Source organism: Salmo trutta, chromosome 26 (genome assembly GCF_901001165.1).
Source record: "Salmo trutta chromosome 26, fSalTru1.1, whole genome shotgun sequence".
Classification (NCBI taxonomy): domain Eukaryota; kingdom Metazoa; phylum Chordata; class Actinopteri; order Salmoniformes; family Salmonidae; genus Salmo; species Salmo trutta.
In genome coordinates this window covers 19,666,342-19,691,432 of record NC_042982.1, presented here as the reverse complement: position 1 = coordinate 19,691,432, position 25,091 = coordinate 19,666,342, and positions in this window count along the sequence as shown.

Sequence of the window (25,091 nt, the reverse complement as noted above, 5' to 3'; positions counted from 1 at the left end):
TGTGTGTGTGTGTGTGTGTACATGTTGCGTGGGTGCTCACTGGCTGACCCACAGCAGTTCTTCACTGGCAAGCTTTATGTCCTTGTGTACCAACTAAAGCTGCCAGCTGAAGAACTGTTGTGGTTAGCTCTTTCCTGCATCCCACACAGAAGACCAACAGACGCCTTCGAGAAATGTGTGTGTGTCCAGATGCCATGTATCGGATCAGTGAATTCTCCATCCAGATGTTCCATTTCGCAGCCAATGGTAGCAGTGTACAGTATATTTAGAGGTAAATACAGCACACGTGAAGATTAGGCTAAACAGAATAACTAGCTATCCAAGACAAAAGGTCTCAGTTAAAAACACATGAACCCACTGCACTCAAATGTAATGTTTTCATTAAGTCTTCTGCTCATGTCACAGAGCTAATGAAGGCTCCAAGTATGAAAAATGCTTACAAACTATGAAATATGTTTACTAAGTATGAAGTTTGCTTACTAAATATCAAGTATGGTCCCAAAGTATGAGGTACGCTTGAAGTATGCTTACTGAAGACAGATTTGACTATACGTGTGCTGTATTTTGCTCTATTTACACTATATTGTATTTAGTTTTATGTATGTATACTCAACAGAGTTGTATGTATGCTTTCATGTACAATGTGAGCTCTTTTAAACCACACTATCAGCATCAACTGCCCCCACAAATGGCTGCTTTATTCTACTCAGGCATTAACAAAGACGACTGCACATTGATGCTACTGTACATGCTGAGTCAGCCAACATTCCACACCCCAGCCAGGACCCGCCTGCTGCCCTTATATGGGTTGAAGCTGCATGGTGGGGCATCATGGGTGCTTCATTGTATATCAGAACAAAACATTTCTAGAATAATTTCTTATGCTACTCAAAAACAACAAAAAGTAGAAGGATAGGAAGGTAGATGGACTTGCTACTCAAAAGCTAGAAGTGTGTAAAAGCATAGAATGATTGAACGATACAGTATGATAGATTGGGGGAAGGTTAGGAGGATAGATGGAGGGAAGGTTAGGAGGATAGATGGAGGGAAGGTTAGGAGGATAGATGGAGGGAAGGTTAGGAGGATAGATGGAGGGAAGGTTAGGAGGATAGATGGATGGATGAAAGGGAAAGAAGGAGGGAGGGAGAACAAGGCAAGGACATACGACAAACAGCTGGACAAAACCAGCCTCCTGACATGCTGGTAAAGGCAATTTGTGGCATTGTTCTAGACTTTGCTGTGCTGTTTGTCTCAAACCATGACTGCTCAGGCCCTCTCTGTTCCATTTCTCTCTCCCTCTCTGTTCTCTTTCTCTCTCTCCTCACTTTCTATGTGTGTCTCTCTAACTCTTTCTATTTGACTCTTTCTCTCTCTTTCTCTCTCTCTCCCTCTCTCTGTGTTACACACCCCCACATACGCACACACACACAGCATACAATAAATCTGACTTCAAGGGCGGTGTTGGCGTCGGCAAGAACAGGATATGAGAGCGTGTCCCTCTAAAAACCTTCCCCTCCAGATGAGAACAAAGGTAGAGAATGTTCCAGATTCCCTGGCCGCTGCAGTCTAGGAACATGTGGAGCCAAGAGTTGGCCAACGAGCAGTCCTTATCTTTTCCCCCTTCTTTCCATGCATTTTCTCTCTGTTGTCTAGCTTGTCCATCTCTGTTTTTGGCCTCTTGGTAAGCTAGCTTTTTGTTTTGTACTATTATCTCTTTGTTAGTGTATCTGCTTCAATCTCCTTATCTTGTTGTCTTGTCACTCTTCTCATTCTTTCTCCCCTCTTCTGTCTAGCATCCCTCTTAAAACACACACAAAGACACACAAACATAGAGGTACAGAGAGACAAACTCACACACACACACACAGAGACAGAAAGCGACACACACACAGAGACAGAGCGACACACACACACAGAGAGCGACACACACACAGAGACAGAGAGCCACACACACACACACACACACACACACACAGAGACAGAGAGCAACACACACACAGAGAGCGACACACACACACACACACACAGACGGAGAGCGACACACACACACACACACACACACACACACACACACATCCCTCAGACAGGATTATCCCACTCTCACAAGTTGATCCTCTCTGGTAAGCACTGCCAGTCCCCTGTGAGCATGTAACAGAAGCACTGCAGTCAGGGCAAGGCTGTGACCTAGAGAGTAGTGTGTTTGTGTGTCTTGTGTCTCTGTTTGTGTGTGTGTATTCCTCTGTGTGTTTGTGTGTGTGTGTCCCGCTGTGTGTTTGGGTGTGTGTGTGTCTCCCGCTGTGTGTTTGTGTGTGTCAGGTCACAGGCCAAGGTCTCCTACCTGATCCGCTCTGAGGGAATCGGCCTGCGAGTACATTAAGAGATTGCGGTGGGGCGCCGAGCCGAGGCTCACTGGCTCGACTTAAAGACATACACACATAATCCTGGCTGCTCTGCTCCACCTAACAAGGATACACGTGGCAGGTGTGTCTTTCAGGGACTGTGTGTGTGTGTGTGTGTGTGTGTGTGTGTGTGTGTGTGTGTGTGTGTGTGTGTGTGTGTGTGTGTGTGTGTCAGTGTCTGTCAGTGTCTGTTTGTGTGTTTGTGTGTATCGTCTCTGAGCTTTACCCCACCTATGCCCTCTCAGGCGTGCCCCTGTCCTTGGGCACCCTTACCCACCCTAAAGTCACTTCATCTGCCAACTGGATAAAGATAGAGAGGGGTACACAGAGACGAGAGAGAGGGGTACACAGAGACGAGAGAAAGAGGGGATACACAGAGACGAGGGAGAGAGAGACCGACAGATGGAGAGAGAGAGGGAAGCAGACAGTAGAGAGACGTGACAGGACAGAGGTTACCCCACACCATCATGCCATCCTGCCCAGCCTGATCACACAAAGCACAGTCAAAGCACACCAACACCTAACCATGCACTTTAACTATGGAGGCTTGAGATCTGCAAGTGTATGGTATGTGTTTTGGTATGCTATAAAATGCTACGCTACGTAATTCCACGGTATGTCACGTGGACTGTGTTAATTTTGATGTGATAATAAATTGAATTGCACAGAGACAAAACATTCTTTGTGTTTGTATTATTTGAACTGTGAGTAGATATACACTACCATTCAAAAGTTTGGGGTCACTTAGAATTGTCCTTGTTTTTGAAAGAACATCACATTTTTTGTCCATTCAAATAACATCAAATTGATCCGAAATACAGTGTAGACATTGTTAATGTTGTAAATGACTATTGTGGCTGTAAATGGCTGATTTTTTTATGGAATATCTACATAAGCGTACAGTGGCCCATTATCAGCAACCATCACTCCTGTGTTCCAATGGCACGTTGTGTTAGCTAATCCAAGTTTATCATTTAAAAGGCTAATTTATCATTAGAAAACCCTTTTGCAATTATGTTAGCACAGCTGAAAACTGTTGTTCTGAATAAAGAAGCAATTAAACTGGCCTTCTGTAGACTAGTTGAGTATCTGGAGCATCAGTATTTGTGGGTTCGATTACAGGCTCAAAATGGCCAGATAAGCTTTTTTTCTTCCCTGGGAAAATGGCTGCCCAGTATGATTACATGGTGGTGTTTAGACTTCAAAAGATACTCATAACACAGGACGACCTAATCTCCTCTCCTGTTCCTAGAAGAAATGTCACTGACACTCTGTGGACGCTATTAGTTAATAAGAAGTAATGGAGGGGAAGGGAACTAATGTGGTGTACACACACACACACACCATTTCTCCTCAATGGCTCCATCCAGCCATACTGAAAACCACAGGGGAGGAAAGGAGAGGAGAGGAGGAAGAGGTTTCAGTGCCAGCAAGAGGCCAAGCCTGGCTCTGCTCTGAAGAGGTTTGCAAACCTTTCCTAACTTCCCCTTAGCCTGGTGAAATCGTCTGAAAGCTTCTTAGGGTTAGGATTACCCCTATGTGCCGGCTGACGGGTGGGAGATCACCGCTGCACCTGACAAAAACACTGCCGGTGTGCAACTTTACCCAAACCTGACCTATCCCAAGCCCAGACTGACCTAGCACATTCCAACAATGCACCCAGACCTTTACCAAGGGGGGCCAGCAGAGGCCTGTGGCCACTCACAGAAGGCAGGCCACCTAAGGACTGTACCTGGGAACATATATGGCTCTCTCTCCCTCTTTAAGGTTCGTCACTAGTTAACACAGCCACAAAGTCATAATTATGGCTAAACTCTGCCTATTTCCACAATTTCTCTTCTTATTTGATTGTACACCTAACCCTAACCTTAACCACACTGCAAACCTTATGCCTAACCTTAACCACACTGCTAACCTTATGCCTAACCCTAACCTTAAATTAAGACCAAAAAGCACATTTTTGTAGCCAATTTTGACTTTGTGGCTATCTAGTGGAAACCTTCTTTAAGCAGGAGATGTGTGATACATCCTGACTCAAATAGACAAGAGATATTAACAAAATATTTGTCTCATCTCTCTTTATCCTGTGCTGTACCTCAGGGCTGGTCTAGGACAATAATTCGTCACACATCATCATTCATAGGGCTTTATTAAGGAGTGTAATAAATAAACTACTGAGGTATTCAATAAATAAATGTTTTAATCTAAGACTTCTGAAGCAGGAATGCTTGACTCAAGATATTTTGATATGCAACCTAATCCAGTGATTGACATCAATTCTGGCTTGACAATTAGACTATAGTATTTTACTGTTGAAATAGGACTCCAGAATTACATATCTTTATGTGCACTAACTAATATCATAGACTAATTCATTTGGGGTTCAACACCTGAGGAAGTGGAAACTCAAAACACATTAACTAGTGTAACTAACTCTGAATATAAAAGGCTACCCACTGCTAGTAGCCATGTATTCATCCAACAGTAAATGTCTTAAAAAAGCTTTGCAGTTGTAAGCTACTACCCATGAGACCTCTAGGCCTATGCCCTTGCAATGGCCGGTGCACATTTCACACACAAGCCACTCATTATCTCAAAGCCATATCATATCTTGGTTGTAGAATAGTTGCTATAAAGCTGAATATGGACAGTTGAGAAATAAAAAGTATACCTACAGAAAGCTGAGACCCTACTCTCTTTGACAGGGACAAGGACAGGGGAACGAAGCTTCCAAAGCTGTTGCATTTTGAAAGGTTATAAGATCAGAATGCATTTTTCTCTCTAGCGCATGGGGAGAGAGGAGAGCGGCTCACTCATCCTAGCGAAACAGGCACAGGGGCAGGGCAGACACTTTTATTACAGGAATCATGAGGATAATGCACTTCACTGATTGACCAAATTATGGTTTTAGCCGCAGTGGCGATTTTAGCATGTAAATCTTGGTGGGGCAAACAAAAAACTTTTTTTTTTAGATGCATGCCAGCAAAGCCACTACACAACACTAAACAATTGCACTATAATGGTGACAAATGATGTCCACAAACTGTTAGGACCTACATAAAGCTGTCCCAACAGCAGAGCTTTCTTTTCAGCACCAGAGTTAATTCTTACCACTGCTACACCTGGCTATCAGCGGAGCCTTGTCTGGCAGCGAAACAGTTAATTCAGCCTCATTTACGGTCTTTAAAAAAAACATAGCTGATATGGCTGACTTGCTTAAACAAATGTGGTTTCCACTGACAAGTGAGATGTACTATGTCATAAGGGGGCGACGAGCGGATAAGAGGCAATCCGTAATTTCGATTAAGACATGAGCGAGCTAGGACGGACGTAGTCAATATAACTATTTGTTTAGCTCTGTTGAAATGTACAGTGACAGAATTCAGAACATGGTCCTTTCTTACATTATTCTCCATGTACGCCAAGTCAGAACCGTAGGATGAATAAAGGGGGCGTTTAAGCACACAATGAAAGTTCTTACAATATTCGATGATGACATTTCTCTAAAACAGGCTATAGGCTACATGTGCACCACCAAGTCAGAACAGTAGGCTTTAGGAGGGGGAAAGGGACCAAATTATTAGGGTGAAGTACATGGGCTACTAACAGCTTACTACACAACATACACTTAGTATTACTTTCTTAACAACAGTATACATATCTCCCTGGCATACTACATCATTTATGCAGCAGCATACAATATCAAATCAAATCAAACCAAATGTATTTATAAAGCCCTTCTTAGATCAGCTGATATCTCAATGTGCTGTACAGAAACCCAACCTAAAACCCCAAACAGCAAGCGATGCAGGTGTAGAAGCCCAGTGGCTAGGAAAAACTCCCTAGAAAGGCCAGAACCTAGGAAGAAACCTAGAGAGGAACCAGGCTATGAGGGGTGGCCAGTCCTCTTCTGGCTGTGCCTGGTGGAGATTATAACAGAACATGGCCAAGATGTTCAAATGTTCATAGATGACCAGCAGGGTCAAATACTAATAATCACAGTGGATGTCGCGGGTGCAACAGGTCAGCACCTCAGGAGCAAATGTCAGTTGGCTTTTCATAGCCGATCATTCAGAGTATCTCTACCGCTCCTGCTGTTTCTAGAGAGTTGAAACAGCAGGTCTGGGACAGGTAGCACGTCCGGTTAACAGGCCAGGATTCCATAGCCGCAGACAGAACAGTTGAAACTGGAGCAGCAGCACGGCCAGGTGGACTGGGGACAGCAAGGAGTCATCAGGCCAGGTAGTACTGAGGCATGGTCCTAGGGCTCAGGTCCTCTGAGAGAGAGAAAGAAAGAAAGAGAGAATTAGAGAGAGCATACTTAAATTCACACAGGACACCGGATGAGACAGGAGAAATACTCCAGATATAACAGACTGACCCTAGCCCCTCGACACATAAACTACTGCAGCATAAATACTGGAGGCTGAGACAGGAGGGGTCGAAAGACACTGTGGCCCCATCCGACGATACCCCCGGACAGGGCCAAACAGGCAGGATATAACCCCACCCACTTTGCCAAAGCACAGCCCCCACACCACTAGAGGGATATCTTCAACCACCAACTTACCATCCTGAGACAAGGCCGAGTATAGCCCACAAAGATCTCCGCCACGGCACAACCAAAGGGGGGGCGCAAACCCAGACAGGAAGATCACGTCAGTGACTCAACCCACTCAAGTGACGCACCCCTCCTATATTTTTGGACTCACCTTGTTGTGCTGTTCTTACTTGAACAGGAAGGTGGCATGGCAGTCCTTCGTGGGCAAATGTAGTTATCAAACTTCGTCAAGACAACTGGGAACTCTGAACACTGAAAAAAAACAAGGTTGAATCACGTCAGTGATCTTCAGGTCGGAGCTCTAGAAAGAAGCCCGAGTTCCCGGCTTGGAATTCCGAGTTGAATGACCGTTCAAAACATTTTTTCCCAGTCGGAGATCGTTTTTTTCCAAGTTCCTAGTTGTCTTGAACTCATTGAAGTCTGAGATTTCCCAATTCCGAGTTTCCAGTTGTTTTGAACACGCCAGAAGTCATGCTGGATTCACAGCATGGCCAATGTATTCAACCTTTTCTGACCCATCTTGTTGAATGTTTATCCTTTTAAGCTTTGAAAAGAGACCCTTAAACCAGACTTGGACCACACACCCACTCCACTGAATAGCAGGCTAGTGATTGTTTTGCAACGCTTGCAGTTAGCCACTGATTCCTTCCAAACCACTCATTATTGAATTTGAGATTTCAAACTTGTTGTGTAATGTTTATGTCCAATGGCCGATGAGCACCAATACATTTTATATATAATTTCTCTTCATATGACAAGGATTGAAAAGGATTTGCCAGTAGATTGTCGACGTGATTCATGGTGATTACTGCTTGTCTAGCTTTCTAGCTAAGATTTTGAAAGTATGATGTTGACATGATCAGTCCAATCAAAGCTACGGTAGATATAACGTGATTTGACGTCATTTTATCTGTGGCCTATGACCTTGAGCCTTCTTGGATGGGCATTTCTAATGTAACTCTATGGCAGCACCCAAGGGGCTTGAATTTGAGCTATCCCCGTAGATTTTGCGGTGACGTAGTGTCCCCATGAGTAACAGAACACTGAGCCAATCACGGCGCAACTAGAGAACCAACCGCTACGCTCCGTGTTTTCCTCAGGCTGCCCCACCACCACAGAAAGCACTGAGCTAGGCTGAAACACCTGCATTTTGGAGCTGCCTTACTCAAGAAAGCAAAAAAGAGACCATGTTCGTACGCGCCTTTATTAACTACATATTTTTTTTCATTGTTTGCAAACTGAAATGTGACACGTATTAATGCCAAAATAATATGCAAAACAGGCAACAATTTTATATATACAGTTGAAGTCGGAGATTTACATACACTTAGGTTGGAGTCATTAAAACTTGTTTTTCAACCACTCCACAATTTCTTGTTAACAAACTATAGTTTTGGCAACTCGGTTAGGACATCTACTTTGTTTATGACACAAGTAATTTTCCCAACAATTATTTACAGACAGATTATTTCACTTATAATTCACTGTATCACAGTTCCAGTGGATCAGAAGTTTAAAATCAAAAGAAATCATCCAAGACCTCAGAAAAAAATGGTAGACCTCCACAAGTCTGGTTCATCCTTGGGAGCAATTTCCAAACACCTGAAGGTACCACGTTCATCTGTACAAACGATAGTACGCAAGTATAAACACCATGGGACCACGCAGCTGTCATATCGCTCAGGAAGGAGACGCGTTCTGTCTCCTAGAGATGAACGTACTTTGGTGCGAAAAGTGCAAACCAATCCCAGAACAACAGCAAAGGACCTTGTGAAGATGCTGGAGGAAACAGGTACAAAAGTATCTATATCCACAATAAAACGAGTCCCATATCGACATAACCTGAAAGGCCGCTCAGCAAGGAAGAAGCCACTGCTCCAAAACCGCCATAAAAAAGCCAGACTACAGTTTGCAACTGCACATGGGGACAAAGATTGTACTTTTTGGAGAAATGTCCTCCGGTCTGATGAAACAAAAATAGAACTGCTTGGCCATAATGACCATGTTTATGTTTGGAGGAAAAAGGGGGACGCTTGCAAGCCGAAGAACACCATCCCAACCGTGAAGCACGGGGGTGGCAGCATCATGTTGTGGGGGTGCTTTGCTGCAGGAGGGACTGGTGTACTTCACAAAATAGATGGCATCACGAGGATGGACAATTATGTGGATATATTGAAGCAACATCTTAAGACATCAGTCAGGAAGTTAAAGCTTGGTCGCAAATGGGACTTCCAAATGGACAATGACCCCAAGCATACTTCCAACGTTGTGGCAAAATGTCTTAAGGACAACAAAGTCAAGGTATTGGAGTGCCAATCACAAAGTCCTGACCTCAATTCTATAGAAAGTTTGTGGGCAGAACTGAAAAAGTGTGTGCGAGCAAGGAGGTCTGCAAACCTGACTCAGTTACACCAGCTCTGTCAGGAGGAATGGGCCAAAATTCACCCAACTTATTGTGGGAAGCTTGTGGAAGGCTAACCGAAACATTTGAGCCAAGTTAAACAATTTAAAGGCATTGCTACCAAATACTAATTGAGTGTATGTAAACTTGTGTATGTAAACCCACTAGGAATGTGATGAAATAAATCATTCTCTCTACTATTATTCTGACATTTCACATTCTTCAAATAAAGTGGTGATCCTAACTGAGCTAAGACAGGGAATTTTTACTAGGATTAAATGTCAGGAATTGTGAAAAACTGAGTTTAAATGTATTTGGATAAGGTGTATGTAAACTTCCAACTTCAACTGTATATATGAGCGAGCTATTTTATATATATATATACTGTACAATTGTTGCCTGTTTTGCATATTGTTTTGGCATTAATACATGTCACATAACAGTTGGCAAACAATGTAAAAAAATATTTGAGTTAATAAAGCCGCATACAAACATGGTCTCTTTTTTACTTTCTTGAGCGAGAGAGAAAATATTTTTTTTAAATCTATTTTATAATAAGGCTGTGAAGTAACAAAATGTGGAAAAAGTCAAGGGGTCTAAAAACTATGTATATATATACCATACATTTGGAAAGTATTTAGACCCCTTGAATTTTTCCAAATTTTGTTACTTTACAGCCTTATTCTAAAATACATTTAAAAAATAAATGTTCTCTTCAATCTACACACAATACCCCATAATGCTAAAGCAAAGATAGGTTTTTTGAAATCTTTGCATATGTATTAAAAATAAAAAAGTATTCAGACCCTTTGCTATGATACAACGAAATTGAGCTCAGGTTTTTCCATTAATCATCCTTGATGTTTCTACAACAAGATTGGAGTCCACCTGTGGTAAATTCAATTGATTGGACATGATTTGGAAAGGCACACACCTGTCTATATAAGGTCCCACAGTTGACAGTGCATGTCAGAGCAAAAACCAAGCCATGAGGTTGAAGGAACTGTCCATAGAGCTCTGAGACAGGATTGTGTCCAGGCACAGATCTGGAGAAGTGTACCAAAAAATGTCTGCACCATTGAAGGTCCCCAAGAGATTGCCAAAAGGTACCTAAAGCACTCTCAAACCATGAGAAACCAACTTCTCTGGACTCATGAAAACAAGATTGAACTCTTTGGCCTGAATGTGTCACGTCTGGAGGAAACCTGGCACCTTCCCTACGGTGAAGCATAGTAGTGGCAGCATCATGCTGTGGGGATGTTTTTCAGCGGCAGGGACTGGGAGACGAGTCAGGATCGAGGGAAAGATGAACAGAGCAAAGTACAGAGAGATCCTGTAGGGCTCCTGTGTGGTCTAAGGCACTGCATCTCAGTGTTTGAGCCGTCACTACAGACACCCTTTTTCGATTCCAGGCTGTATCACAACTGGCCGTGATTGGGAGTCCCATAGGGTGGCGCACAATTGGCCCAGCGTCGTCCGGGTTTGGCCGGTGTAGGCCATTGTAAATAAGAATTTGTTCTTAACTGACTTACCTTATTAAGTGAAGGTTAAATAAAAACAACTAAAAATCCTTGATGAAAACCTGCTCGAGAGTGCTCAGGACCTCTGTCTGGGGAAAAGGTTCATCTTACATTTTAGCAGACACTCTTATCCAGAGCAACTTACAGTAGTGAATGCATACATTTCATACACTTTTTTTTTCTTCCCCCTTACTGGTCCCCGGTGGGAATCGAACGCACAACCCTGGCGTTGCAAACACCATGCTCTACCAACTGAGCCACACAGGACTTCTAACAGGACAATCTTCTAACAGGACAATGACCCTAAGCACACAGCTAAGGCAACACAGGATTGGCTTTGGGACAAGTCTCTGAAAGTCCTTGAGTGGCCCAGCCAGAACCCGGACTTGAACCCGATCAATCGTCTCTGGAGAGACCTGGAAATAGCTATGCAGCGGCACTCCCCATCCGATCTGACAGAGCTTAAGAGGATCGGCAGAGAAGAATGTGACAAACTCCCCAAATACAAGTGTGCCAAGCTTGTAGCGTCATACCCAAGAAGACTCGAGGCTGTAATTGCTGCCTTAGGTGCTTCAACAAAGTACCGAGTAAAAGGACTGAATACTTAATATTTCCTTCTTTTTTTAATTTAAATTTGCAAACATTTCTAAAAACCTTTTTTGCTTTGTCATTATGGGTTAGTGTGTGTAGATTGATGAGGGAAAAAACTATTTCATCCATTTTAGAATAAAAATGGGGCTCAGAACTGGTGGAGCTCAAAACTGGTGGGGCACTCTTTAGCCGACCTAAAAAGAAAATGTTTTGAGTGAGGTGACAATGTAGAATGTGTTCTTTCTACGTTAATAGGCTCCTTTTTCATTTTTTATAATCCATGATCTTGGTTGTCTAACTGATGACAGAGTCAGAGCAGGTCTCTTTGCTGATGCTGCGTTTGACTTTGAATGTCAGTTTGCGTGACACCGGGCCAGTCCATCTTGGTAGGGACGGCCGGCCTTTGTCCACTGTATAACAGAGAAATTGCGCAAAAGTCAGAATCTCTGGTGGCACAGCTAGCACTGCGATGCAGTGCCTTAGACCACTGCACCACCCAGGAGGCCCCTGTGTGTCAATTTCGACCATTCCCTCCAACTCAAAAATAGTTCAACCCATTTGGCATTTGACAGAATTGCCAGATGGCCAATCCACCCCAGCTGTACCTCGTCAGTCAGTCAGTGCTGACCATTGACCTGTATGTATGTGTTAATGTTCAATTTAGAGGGAAGTGGAAAAGTGTGCCCCCACCTCTCCCATGCTGTATGTCTCAGTTTCCATGTTTGGACACCCTGGCTACTGTTGCTCCTTCCCTTCCTCCTTCTCTACTCCTTCAGTCTGATGACTTCATCAGGTGCCCCTGGAAAAACCAACCCACGTGGGAAGGAGACTGATGCCAGCGAGAGAGAGAGAGAGAGAGAGAGAGAGAGAGAGAGAGAGAGAGAGAGAGAAAGAGAGAGAGAGAGAGAGAGAGAGAGATGTGTGCACACTGCCCACAAAAAGAGATGGAAACTGAGCTGCACTTCCTAACCTCCTGCCAAATGTATGACCATATTAGCGACACATATTTCCCTCAGATTACACAGACCCACAAAAAATTTGAAAACAAATCAATTTTTGATAAACTCCCATATATATTGGGTGAAATACCACAGTGTGCCATCACAGCAGCAAGATTTGTGACCTGTTGCCAGAAGAAAAGGGCAACCAGTGAAGAACAAACACCATTGTAAATACAACCTATATTTATGTTTATATATTTTCCCTTTTGTACTTTAACTCTTTCCACATCATTACAACACTGTATATAGACATAATACGACATTTGAAATGTCTTTATTCTTTTGGAACTTCTGTGAGTGTAATGTTCATTTTACTTTTGTTTATTATCTACTTCACTTGCTTTGGCAATGTAAACACATGTTTCCCATGCCAATAAAGCCCCTTAAATTGAAATTGAATTGAGAAGGGGAGAGAGGAGTGATATAGGTGAGAGAGGAGTGATATAGGGGAGAGGGGAGTGATATAGGGGAGAGGGGAGTGATATAGGGGAGAGAGGAGTGATATAGGGGAGAAGGTAGTGATATAGGGGAGAGAGGAGTGATATAGGGGAGAGAGGAGTGATATAGGTGAGAGAGGAGTGATATAGGGGAGAGGGGAGTGATATAGGGGAGAGGGGAGTGATATAGGGGAGAGAGGAGTGATATAGGGGAGAAGGTAGTGATATAGGGGAGAGAGGAGTGATATAGGGGAGAGAGGAGTGATATAGGGGAGAGAGGAGTGATATAGGGGAGAGGGGAGTGATATAGGGGAGAGGGGAGTGATATAGGGGAGAGGGAGTGATATAGGGGAGAGGGTAGTGATATAGGGGAGAGAGAAGTGATATAGGGGAGAGGGTAGTGATATAGGGGAGAGAGGAGTGATATAGTGGAGAGGGTAGTGATATAGGGGAGAGAGGACTGATTTAAGGGAGAGGGGACTGATATAGGGGAGAGAGGAGTGATATAGGGGAGAGGGTACAGCACAACATGTAGAGTGTGCCCATGGTGACATAGCAGAAACCAATAGACAAAGAGAGAAAGAAAGAGTGAATGTGATACAGAGACAAGACCAGAACCCAGGGAAAGAGAGAAAGACCAAGAAAGAAAGAGAGACAGAGAGAGAGAACTTGTACAGTATGCACACCCACCCACCGCTGTGCCCCATCCAATGACAAGCCGCCCATTTCAATGAGACCCCAGCCAGCAGGCAGTCCAGGCCATGATGTATGTTACACATTGCACCCAGGCCCTGGCCCCCAGCCCTGCAGTGAAGACTCCAGACTTCTCTATGATGGGCTGTAGGGAGAGAAAAAGGGTAAGCAAGGAAGTGAGAAAGAGTAGTAACAGACAGAGGTATTGTGTATCTTTAATTTAATTTTACTAGGCAAGTCAGTTAAGAACAAATTCTTATTTTACAATTACGGCCTACCCCGGCCAAACCAAGGTGATGCTGGGCCAATTGTGTGCCGCCCTATGGAACTCCCGATCACGACTTGTTGTGATACAGCCCGGGATTAAACCAGGGTCTGTAGTGATGCCTCTAGCACTGAGATGCAGTGCTTTAGACCGCTGCCCCACTCGGGAGCCCTGACTGGTTGCCATGGTTAATCCTGGGCTGTGACATCACCTAGACGATTTCCCTCGTGGGTCCACAGAACGCGTGTTGCGTAATTCCTCGGAAAGAAGAGTCTGACCAGGGCAGACCGACGCACAGCAGCGACCAGACAATCTTGTTAAAAGAACATGACAGCCAGACACACACACACCACCTCTGCTGTGTCCAAGTAACCATGGCAGTGAGTCACTCAGGTGCTATCTATGGGTGGTTAGGTACATTGAAAGTAGAGGGTTACCCAACACTTAGTTATAAATAACTGTACAGTACCTTAAGAAGGTTTTGTGTGGTGGAGGGTGCTGAGAGTTCAATGGAACCTGACAACTTAATCCTGCGTAAAAGATAGATAGAGATAAAGAGAGAGAGAAAGAGATAGCAAATTGATAGCAAGTGCTTATGTGTTTATGTCTCAGCCACTGTTGCTTATATTCACACTTGGCTCTTAATACCAAACACAGGGTGTTGCTCTCACAAGTCAAGTCACATTTGATTCACACTTGACAAAAAATACACTTTACAAAAAAATTAACAAAAGTACATTTTAAAAAGAAAACAAGAGACAACACTTTCACAGACACGCTTTTAACTGCTTCTGTACCTATAGCTCGCCAAGATATACAAACAGACAGAATCACAGACAGACAGATAGAAACACAGACAGACAGAAGCACAGACAGACAGACAGACAGACAGACAGACAGACAGACAGACAGACAGACAGACAGACAGACAGACAGACAGACAGACAGGCAGACAGACAGGCAGACAGGCAGGCAAGCAGGCAGACACACACACACGGACACACACACAAATACACAGTGTACTTTATGTGAAACGTGATCTGTGCTCTTCTGCAGTCAAGCCCGTGTGGTAGGGATATTGTGTGATTCCTGTTTCTGTGCTGCGGCCGGCCAGCCCAGGACAAAGTACAGAACAACATGTACTGTAATTAGGACACAGCAACAAACCGTGTGGCTCAGTTGGTAGAGCATGGCACTTTCAACGCCAAGGTTGCCGGTTCAATTCCCATGGGGCACCAGTACAAAAATGTATGTTCTCTGGAAAAGTGTCTGCTAAATAATTAAAATGTCAAATGAGAGGCATAGAGTGGCAGGAGTGATGGAGAAATACATAAAATGTTACATAAATTAAAACAAGTTACAATGCTATTGTCAGTGGAATAAGGAACATTATCAGTCACTAGGGACTTGTTTGTCCATGTCCAGTAGATCAGTGTGTTTGTGTATATGTACTGTTTATACAATTGTATTGTATATACACAAACACACACTGATTTACTGAAACTTCTGGACGTGGACAAACAAGTCCCTATTGACTGTGGACGATAATGTTCCTCATTCCCCTGACAATACCATTGTGTTTTAAGTCTGTGTGTGTGCATGTGTGCATGCCACATGCAGGGCCCACGTGAGAACAGGCTGGCCTTTGATTTCATCCGGCAGCAAGGGCCTCATTGGGATGGGGAGAAGCGTGTAGCGGGTGTGTGTAATGCGCATATGCGTATGTGCCTCACACATTGTGTGTGTGCGTGTGTGTGCCTCGCACATACTTGAGGAAATTGTCAATAGCTGGTTACAGAGAGAAACACTGCATGCCACTCCTGAACGCAGCCTCGCTGTCTCCTAGCAGGCCACATGGAAGACATTAGAGCAGACAGAGCAATCTCCTACCAGAGACCAGAGCACGCTGCCGGCTTCTTGGTGCAAACGTCTGAGCATTTCAATGGGTTTCCTTATAGGGTCGGAAATTACGCTGTTTTAAAAGCCACCCCCTCCTCAGGCAAGATAGAGTTCAGTGAGTTTAAGGTGTGGCCTGCTTTAACAAGTTGAGGTTATAGGTAGGCATGAAATGGTAGGAGAATATTTGAACAGGGGAACCCACTCAAATTTACCCAATAACAATGCAGATTTTTGTTTCAGGTTTCATAACATTTTGTCCCGTTTGCTCATACTGAACATAACCCAGGTGATGTTACAGTAAGAGGTTGTCGAGGCCCACTGGTTTAAAGTTTAATGTATTCTACAGTATGTCCTCCTCTCCCCCTCTAATCCACAGACCTGGGACGACCCCAGATTAGGATTGAAGATATTGGTCATTTCCTTTTTTTGTATTTAACCCCCTTTTTCTCCCCAATTTCGATCTTGTCTCATCGCTGCAACTCCCCAACGAGCGAAGGCGGAGTTATGCGTCCTCCGAAACATGACTCCGCTAACCCCGCTCTTTAACACCCGCCCTCTTAACCCGGAAGCCAACCACACCAATGTGTCAGAGAAAACACAGTTCAACTGACGACTAAGGTCAGCCTGCAAGCGCCCGGCCCACCACAAGGAGTCACTAAAGCACAATGAGCCAAGTAAAGCCCCACCGGCCAAACCCTCCAGTAACCCAGACAACACTGGGCCAATTGTGTGCTGCCCTATGTGACTCCCAATCACGGCCGGTTGTGATACAGCCCGGGATTGAACCCAGGTCTGTAGTGACGCCTCTAGCACTGTGATGCAGTGACTAAGACTGCTGCGCCACTCGGGAGGCCCAGATATTACTCATTTAAATCACACTCAACACCCTCCTCCTCCCTCTCACATCCCAGTGAGGTTTGCAGTAAAGGTCAACGTCATTATATCATCACTTAGTCTGATCATGATGAAGAGCGGAGGTATTGATTTGAATCTGCTTAGAGATTTGGAATTGTGTTATTTGTCTACTTTCTTTATTGGAATGTATTATTAACTGTGTGTGTAATGTATTGTATATTGTATTGCATGCTATTATGTGCATTCCCAGGCTACTTTTAAACCAAATTACGTATTTCTGTGTATGTGTGTGTGTGTTTTGTGTGTTTGTGTAGAGCTTATGGTGTGTGGGCTGTCAAAGCTCTTGTTTTAAGTAAACAGTGGGATTAGCTGTATTGACTCCATACATGAGCTGAATGAGTTCGCAGTAGGTGTTCCCTACATGCCCCCGTCCTCATACCACTCACTACCACTGGGAGGGAGCTCCTGTTTAAGTGACTGACTGGCTGCCACAAGGCTGTGTAAGCCCACTGAGCTAAAGCCAAAGTGTAGGCATTAGGTTGGGGGAGCGAACGCAAGTCTGAGCTTGGTTCACTGAATCTGAAGAACCACTGACGATTTATTTACTCCTCAACCTGACTAGGTCACAGGGTCCCATAGAAGATGCATGAGAAATATACAGCACAGTAGGGGAAATGTTCCCTCAGCACGTTGGAACGCATGGGAAGTGTGTGTGTGTGTGTGTGTGTGTGTGTGTGTGTGTGTGTGTGTGTGTGTGTGTGTGTGTGTGTGTGTGTGTGCGTGCGTGTATGTCAGAGATGTTGTTCTGCTTTTCTCTAGCTCTGTTTGATCCTCTCGCTGTGTGTCCAAAAAGATGTCTGAAGTCAGGCTTTGAACACTGTGAGTGGGATCTCACCTCCACCCCACAATACTCAGCTGGTCTCCCAGGGTTATGCAGCTTAAATAATAGCCCCAGGCCCATGTGACTGTGTCAACAGTGTGTGTGTGTGTGTGTGTGTGTGTGTGTGTGTGTGTGTGTGTGTGTGTGTGTGTGTGTGTGTGTGTGTGTGTGTGTGTAGAGATGGTACACAGTGAGTGTGTGACTGCTGTGTGCATGTGCTCTTTGTACTGGCTGCTATGTGCAGAGGTATGTAGCTAAAGGTCGGGGCAGGAGCATGAGGCTCTGTCAGGGAGAGCTGTGACTAGGACAAGCTCAGAGATGAACGGGTAATGGCCAACTGGGCTGGGGTTACATGGGGCTGGTGTTGGGGTTACATGGGGCTGGTGTTGGTGTTGGGGTTACATGGGGAAGGGCTGAGATAACATGGGGCTGGTGTTGGGGTTACATGGGGCTGGGATAACATGGGGCTAGTGTTGGGGTTACATGGGGCTGGTGTTGGGGTTACATGGGGCTGGTGTTGGGATTACATGTGGCTAGTGTTGGGGTTACATGGGGCTGGTGCTGGGGTTACATGGGGCTGGTGTTGGGGTTACATGGGGCTGGTTCTGGGGTTACATGGGGCTGGTGTTGGGGTTACATGGGGCTGGTTCTGGGGTTACATGGGGCTGGTGTTGGGGTTACATGGGGCTGGTGTTGGGGTTACATGGGGCTGGTGTCGGGGTTACATGGGGCTGGTTCTGGGGTTACATGGGGCTGGTTTTGGGGTTACATGGGGCTGGGATTACATGGGGCTGGTGTTGAGGTTACATGGGGCTGGGATAACATGGGGCTGGTGTTGGGGTTACATGGGGCTGGTGTTGGGGTTACATGGGGCTGGTGTTGGTGTTGGGGTTACATGGGGCTGGTGTTGGGATTACATGGGGCTGGTGTTGGGGTTACATGGGGCTGGTGTTGGGGTTACATGGGGCTGGTGTTGGGGTTACATGGGGCTGGGATAACATGGGGCTGGTGTTGGGGTTACATGGGGGTGGTGTTGGGGTTACATGGGGCTGGTGTTGGGGTTAAATGGGGCTGGTTCTGGGGTTACATGAGGCTGGTGATGGGGTTACATGGGGCTGATGCTGGGGTTACATGGGGCTGGTGTTGGTGTTGGGGTTACATGGGGCTGGTTCTGGGGTTACATGGGGCTGGTTTTGGGGTTACATGGGGCTGGGATTACATGGGGCTGGGATTACATGGGGCTGGTGTTGAGGTTACATGGGGCTGGGATAACATGGGGCTGGTGTTGGGGTTACATGGGGCTGGTGTTGGGGTTACATGGGGCTGGTGTTGGTGTTGGGGTTACATGGGGCTGGTGTTGGGATTACATGGGGCTGGTGTTGGGGTTACATGGGGCTGGTTCTGGAGTTACATGGGGCTGGTGTTGGGGTTACATGGGGCGGGGATCATATGGGGCTGGTGTTGGGGTTACATGGGGGTGGTGTTGGGGTTACATGGGGCTGGTGTTGGGGTTACATGGGGCTGGTTCTGGGGTTACATGAGGCTGGTGATGGGGTTACATGGGGCTGATGCTGGGGTTACATGGGGCTGGTGCTGGGGTTACATTGGGCTGGTGTTGAGGTTACATGGGGCTGGGATAACATGGGGCTGGTGTTGGGGTTACATGGGGCTGGTGTTGGTGTTGGGGTTACATGGCGCTGGGATAACATGGGGCTGGTGTTGGGGTTACATGTATCTGGGATAACATGGGTCTGGTGTTGGGGTTACATGGGGCTGGTGTTGGGGTTACATGGGGCTGGTGTTGGGGTTAAATGGGGCTGGTTCTGGGGTTACATGGAGCTGGTGTCGGGGTTACATGGGGCTGATGCTGGGGTTACATGGGGCTGGTGCTGGGGTTACATGGGGCTGGAGTTACATGGGGCTGGTGTTGGGGTTACATGGGGCTGGTTCTGGGGTTACAAGTGGCTGGTGTTGGGGTTACATGGGGCTGGGATTACATGGGGCTGGTGTTGAGGTTACATGGGGCTGGGATAACATGGGGCTGGTGTTGGGGTTACATGGGGCTGGTGTTGGTGTTTTGGTTACATGGCGCTGGGATAACATGGGGCTGGTGTTGGGGTTACATGGATCTGGGATAACATGGGTCTGGTGTTGGGGTTACATGGGGCTGGTGTTGGGGTTACATGGGGCTGGTGTTGGGGTTAAATGGGGCTGGTTCTGGGGTTACATGAGGCTGGTGATGGGGTTACATGGGGCTGGTGTTGGGGTTAAATGGGGCTGGTTCTGGGGTTACATGGGGCTGGTGTCGGGGTTACATGGGGCTGATGCTGGGGTTACATGGGGCTGGTGCTGGGTTTACATGGGGCTGGTGTTGGGGTTACATGGGGCTGGTGATGGGGTTACATGGGGCTGGTGCTGGGGTTACATGGGGCTGGTGCTGGTGCTGGGGTTACATGGGGCTGGTGATGGGGTTACATGGGGCTGGTGTTGGGGTTACATGTGGCTGGTGTTGGGGTTACATGTGGCTGGTGTTGGGGTTACATGGGGCTAGTGTTGGGGTTACATGGGGCTGGTGCTGGGGTTACATTTTGCTGGTGTTGGGGTTACATGGGGCTAGTGTTGGGGTTACATGTGGCTAGTGTTGGGGTTACATGGGGCTGGTACTCGGGTTACATGGGGCTGGTGCTGGGGTTACATGGGGCTGGTGCTGGGGTTACATAGGGCTGGTGTCGGGGTTACATGGGGCTGGTGTTGGGGTTACATAGGGCTGGTGTTGGGGTTATATGGGGCTGGTGCTGGTGTTACATGGGGCTGGTACTGGGGTTACATGGGGCTGGTACTGGGGTTACATGGGGCTGGTGCTGGGGTTACATAGGGCTTGTGCTGGGGTTACATGGGGCTAGTGTTGGGGTTACATGTGGCTAGTGTTGGGGTTACATGGGGCTGGGGTTGGGGTTACATGGGGCTGGTGCATGGGACTGTGGCTGGGGTACACTAAAAACACTAAAAGGGTTCTTCGACTCTCTCCATAGGAGAACCCTTTGAAAAAACCTTTTTGGTTCCAGGTAGAACACGTTTAGGTTCCATGTAGAACCCTTTCCACAGAGGGTTCTACATGGAACCCAAAAGGGTTCTACCTGAAACCAAAAAAGGGTTTTACCAGGGAAACCAAAAAGGGTTGTGGGGACGTGCCCGCACATGTTGCCCACCACCAGCTGCCAGTCACCAGGCCCAGCAGGAACGACCATCATCATCATCATAATCACCATCATCATCATCACCACCATCATCATAATCACCATCATCATCACCACCATCATCACCATCATCATAATCACCATCATCACCATCATCATCATCGCCACCATCATCATAATCACCATCATCATAACCACCATCATCATAATCACCATCATCATCATCATCATCATCGCCATCATCATAATCACCATCATGATCACCACCATCATCATCATCATCATCATCATCGCCAATATCATCATCAACAATGATCAAATGGTCCAATGTTAATATGATGATACAATATCATGGTTACATGGAAATCACTATGTAGTCTGCATGTGTGTGCGTACTTGCTTTCTTGTGTGTGTGAGATGTACCTGTGTGTGTGAGATGTGTGTGTGTGTGAGATGTGTGTGTGAGATGTGTGTGTGTGTGAGATGTGTGTGTGTGTGTATGTGTGTGTGTGTGTGTGTGAGATGTGTGAGAGTGTGTGTGTGTGTGTGTGATGTGTGTGTGTGCGTGTCTGTCACAGTGAGAGGATGAGGCTGGTAAGAGGAGATGTCTGGCCAGGGTATGTTCTCCTGTACCCCTGCTGGTCGTTGCCCTTCTGCTGGCTCAGCGCTGAATGTCAAGGTAAGGAAGGAGCACACACACACACACATGCAACAAAACCTAACGTGGCAGACACACAAACACACAGTTTTTATGTTACCGAAGCATAAGTAGAGCGAACATATGCACATACACACATTGCACACACACACGCACACACACACACACACTCAAATTCTCTCTCCCTCTGAAGCCATAGAAAGAAAAGTGGCACACACGTCAGAGCACCTGTGTGTGTCTTTTTCCATCACTGAAGCATCAGACTCAGTTCTATTTATGAATGAATGGCCTTTCAATATGTTTCAATACCAGCAGCTAGATGACATGAACAAAAATAGCGTATGACGTCATCAAAGGGAACTAATGCATCAGAGCTGTGTTTCCATGTTGGCTAAATAGGAGTACAGTCACAGGGTGAACCCCATGCGTGCGAACATAGAAGAAGCACAGATTAGTAAAGGCCCAGTGCACTCAAAAACATGACTGTCCTACACTATGTGGACACCCCTTCAAATTAGTGGATTGGACAATTTCAGCCACACCCTTTGCTGACAGGTGTATAAAATCGAGCATACAGCCATGCAATCTCCATAGACAAACATCGGCAGTAGAATGGCCTTACTGAAGAGCTCACTGACTTTCAAAGTGGCACCGTCATAGGATACCACCTTTCCAACAAGTCAGTTTGTCAAATTTCTGCCCTGCTAGAGCTGCCCCGGTCAACTGTAAGTGCTGTTATTGTGAAGCGGAAACGTGTAGGAGCAACAACGGCTCAGCCGTGAAGTGGTAGGCCACATAAGCTCACAGAATGGGACCGCCTAGTGCTGAAGCACATAGCTCGTAAAAATCGTCTGTCCTCGGTTGCAAGACTCACTACTGAGTTCCAAACTGCCTCTGGAAGCAACTTCAATACACAAACTGTTCGTTGGGAGCTTCATATAATGTGTTTCCATGGCTGAACAGCCGCACACAAGCCTAAGATCACCATGCGCAATGAGTTATGAAGTAATGAATCACGCTTCACCATCTAGCAGTCTGATGGACGAATCTGTGTTTGGCGGATGCCGGGAGAACGCTACCTGCCCGAATGCATAGTGCGAAATGTAAAGTTTGGTGGAAGAGGACTAATGGTCTGGGGCTGTTTTCATGGTTCAGGCTAGGCCCCTTAGTTCCAGTGAAGGGAAATCTTAACGCTACAGCATACAACAACATTCTAGACGATTCTGTGCTTCTGTAACTAATGTGAAATGGCTAGCTAGTTAGCGGGGTGGATGCTAATAATGTTTTAATCGATGACGTCACTCGCTCTGACACCTTGAAGTAGTTGTTCCCCGCAGCTTTTGTGGAGCGATGGGTAACGATGCTACGTGGGAGGCAGTTGTTGATGTGTGCAGAGGGTCCCTGGTTTGAGCCCAGGTAGGGGGGAGGAGAGGGATGAAAGCTATACTGTTACACTTCCAACTTTGTGGCAACAGTTTGGGGAAGGCCCTTTCCAATTTCAGCATGACAATGTCCCAGTGCACAAAGCAAGGTCCATACAGAAATGGTTTGTCAAGATTGGTGTGGAAGAATTTTTATTTATTTGTAATTTTTTATCCCCCAATTTCGTGGTATCCAATTGGTAGTAGTTACAGTCTTGTCTCATCGCTGCAACTCCCGTACGGACTCGGGAGAGGCGAAGGTTGAGAGCCATGCGTCCTCCGAAACACAACCCAACCTAGCCGCACTGCTTCTTGGCACAATGCCCATCCAACCCAGAAGCCAGCCGCACCAATGTGTCGGAGGAAACACTGTGCACCTGGCAACCGTGTCAGTGTGCACTGCACCCGGCCCGCCACAGGAGTCGCTAGTGCGCGATGAGACAAGGATATCCCTGCCGGCCAAACCCTCCCTAAACCGGACAATGCAGGGCCAATTGTGCGCCGCCCCATGAGCCTCCCGGTCGCGGACGGCTGCAACAGAGCCTGGGCTCAAACCCAGAATCTCTAGTGGCACAGCTAGCACTGCGATGCAGTGCCTTAGACCACTGCACCACTCGGGAGGCCCTGGTGTGGAAGAACTTGACTGGCCTGCACTGGCCAGCCCTGATGTCAACCCCATCGAACACCTTTGGGATGAATTGGAACGTCGACTGCGAGCCAGGACTAATCACCCAACATCAGTGCCGAGCTCACTAATACTCTTGTGGCTGAATGGAAGCAAGTCCCCGCAGCAATGTTCCAAAATCTAGTGGAAAGCCTTCCCAGAAGAGTGGAGGCTGTTATAGCAGCAAAGAGGGGACCAACTCCATATTAATGCCCATGATTTTGGAACAAAATGTTCGATGAGCAGTCCACAAACTTTTGGCCATGCAGTGTATGTTTTATATATATTTCCATACTATGAGATTGAAATAATACTGTGAAATTGTGAAAATGATGATAATGCCCTTTTAGTGTGAGAGCTGTTGGAAAATACCGCCTGAAATTACAGCCTGTTTTGGTGGGATGGAATTTTGGCCTGTCTGGTTAATTAGAAAATTAGAAAGAGAGTTCCAAACCTCTTTGCCAATAACAGCTAGTTTTCAGTTTTCCCCTCTCGACTCAGACCACTCCCAGACAGTCATAGCTAAATTCTTGCTTGAGAAATTGCTCTTTGCTAAGAAGCTGTTTATTTTGAATTTTTTATTTTGAATTGAAAACAATCACAGTAAGGTACTTAACTGTTACCCAGAAATGATTTGATATTGAGACAAAAATGGCTGCATTGCTGTTTATCTCTACACCTGTTGAAGACGTAACTGGGTGATAATAGTGCTGTAAGTCAGTCTTTGTGTCAGAGTCACTCACTCATAGAGCCTGCGTCACCTCACCCACGCCTTTCTCTAATGCTCTCTGTGTGTGTGTGTGTGTGTGTGTGTGTGTGTGTTATAAATATATGTACAGTAATATGTACATACATACAGTAGACACAGGGTTAGGTCAAACTAGTTTTTCCTATTCAGACAGCAATGATATGTTTTCCATAGAACTGAACTCAAGTGCTCTATCACATTATTATCTCATCTTTGAAGACAAGATATGAGGTCATTTCATTCACTAAGACCTCAGTCTTGAAGGACAATGAATATAGTCCGTTCATTCATTCAATTATTCATTCAACTGCTGCTCCTATGACCTACTAATTTCAGTAAAACCTGGTCATTGATGTGTGTATACCTGACGCAGCCACAAGAGGGCGACAAATCACCCTGTTACTAGCCTGGCCATGGTCCAGGTAAATTTTTATTTATTTATTAAACCTTTATTTAACCAGGTAGGCAAGTTGAGAACAAGTTCTCATTTACAATTGCGACCTGGCCAAGATAAAGCAAGCAGTTTGACACATACAACATCACAGAGTTACACATGGAGTAAAACAAACATACAGTCAATAATATAGCAGAAAACTAAGTCTATATACAAAGTGAGCAAATGAGGTGAGATAAGGGAGGTAAAGGCAAAAAAGGCCATGGTGGCAAAGTAAATACAATATAGCAAGTAAAACACTGGAATGGTAGATTTGCAGTGGAAGAAAGTGCAAAGTAGAAATAGAAATAATGGGGTGCAAAGGATCAAAATAAATAAATAAATAAATGCAGTAGGGGAAGAGGCAGTTGTTTGGGCTAAATTATAGATGGGCTATGTACAGGTGCAGTGATCTGTGAGCTGCTCTGACAGCTGGAGCTTAAAGCTAGTGAGGGAGATAAGTGTTTC